This window comes from Orycteropus afer, unplaced genomic scaffold, assembly GCF_000298275.1.
Source record: "Orycteropus afer afer isolate SDZICR_OR568_19922 unplaced genomic scaffold, OryAfe1.0 scaffold00304, whole genome shotgun sequence".
Taxonomy (NCBI): domain Eukaryota; kingdom Metazoa; phylum Chordata; class Mammalia; order Tubulidentata; family Orycteropodidae; genus Orycteropus; species Orycteropus afer.
In genome coordinates, this window is record NW_006921891.1 from 2,457,701 (window position 1) to 2,459,931 (window position 2,231).

Genomic DNA, 2,231 nt, shown 5'->3' on the forward strand with positions numbered 1-2,231 from the left:
TTCTCCCATGATTGTTTTCTCCAGGGTGTGTGTCTACTTGAGGTAAATGTTTAACTCACATGCCTGTACTTTGTTTGGCTGGAAACCACAAGTGTGGGTTCAATTCCAGACCTGAAGGGCAGCTCGGGGCCATAGTCTCAGTGGTTCCACCACCAAACCTGCTTTTTAAAAAACTTTTAATTGTGATTTGGCTGAAATTTTACAAAGCAGATTTGTTTTACATTCAACAGTTTGTACACATTTTGTTTTGAGACACTGATTACGTTTTCTGCAGTGTAACAGCTCTCCTCCCATTTCCTCCTCGTGGTTACCCTTTCCCTGTGTCCTTCATGCCTATGCATTCTTGCCTCCCTACCTTTCTCCCCGTGCAAATGCTGCCCTTCTGATCGCCTATGGTTGATTGTTCTAAGGAGTGTACCTACCTGGTGCAATTGTTCAGTACGTAGGCCTGTCTATTGTTTGGCTGAGTTAAGCCATGGGGTTGTTGTTAGATGCCGTCAAATCAGCTCCAACTCATAGTGACCCCATGTACAACAGAACAAAATACTGCCCAGTCCTGCGCCAGCCTCACAATCCTTGCTATACCTGAGCCCATCGTGGCAGCCACTGTGTCAATCCATCTCATTGAGGGCCTTCTCCTTTTTTGCTAACCTTCCACTTTACCAAGCATGATATCCTTCTCCAGAGAATGTTCCTTTCTGACAACATGACCAATGTAGGTGAGACGAAGTGTGGCCATTCTTATTTCTAAGGAGCATTCCAGCTGCACTTCTTCCAGGACAGATTTGTTAGTTCTCCTAGAAGTCCACGGAACTTTCAGCATTCTTTGACAACACCACAACTCAAAAGCATCAACTCTTGTTAGGTCTTCCTTATTCATTGTCCAACTTTCACATACATAGGAGGTGATTGAAAATACCATGGCTTGGGTTAGGCCCATCTTAGTCTTCAAAGAGACATCTTTGTTCTTCAGCACATTAAAGAGGTCTTTTGCAGCAGATTTGCCCAGTGCAATATGTTGTCTGTTGTCTTGACTGCTGCTTCCATTGGTGTTGATTGTAGAACTCAGTAATATGAAATCTTTGACAATTCAACCTTTTCTCCATTTATTGTGATGCTGCTTATCGGTCCAGTTGTGTAACCCACACTGCAGACTGTAGTCCTCAATCTTCATCAGTAAGTGGTTCAAGTCATCTTCACTTTCAGCAAGCAAAGTTGTGTCATTTGCATATTGCCGGTTGTTAATGAGTCTTCCTACAATCCTGATGCCACACTTTTCTTCATATAGTCTAGCTTCTCGGGTTCTTTGCTCACCATATAGATTGAATAAGTATGGTGAAAGGATACGACCCTGACACACTCCCTTCCTGATTTTAAACCATGCAGTGTCCCCTTGTTCTGTTCGAATGACAGCCTCCTGGTCTATGCACAGGTTCCTCATGAGCACAATTAAGTGTTCTGGAATTCCCATACTTCTCAAGGTTATCCGTAATTTGTTATGATCCACACAAATGCTTTTGCATAGTTAATAAAACACAAGTAAACATGTTTTTTGTATTCTTTGCTTTGAGCCAAGATCCATCTGACATCAGCAATGATATCCCTTGTTCCATATCCTCTTCTGAATTCAGCTTGCATTTCTGGAAATTCCTTCTCAGTATACTGCTGCAATCATTTTTTAATTATCTTCAGCAACTTTTACTTGTGTGTGATATTAATGATATTGTTTGAAAATTCCCCAATTCCGTTGCATCACCTTTCTTTGGAATTGGTACAAATATGGATGTCTTTCCAGTCATTTGGCCAGGTAGCTGTCTTCCAAATTTCTTACATAGACGAGTTAGTGCCTCCCGCATGGCATGCGCTTGTTTAAACATCTCAGTGGGTATTCCATCAATTCCTGGAGCCTTGTTTTTTCTAATTCTTTCAATGCAGTTTGGACTTCTTTCTTCAGTATCATCTGTTCTTGACCATATGCCTCCTGAAATGGATGAATATCAACCAACTCTTTTTGGTACAGTGACTCTGTGTATTCCTTCCATCTTTGATGTTTCCTGCATCATTCAGTATTTTGCCCATTTTGCAACTGGAGGCTTGAACTTTTTCTTCAGTTCTTTCAGCTTGATAAATGCCAATTGTGTTCTTCCCTTTTGGTTTTCTAACTCTAGGTCTTTGCACATTTCATTATAATAATTGACTTTGTCTTCTCGAGCTGCTCTTTGAAATCTTCT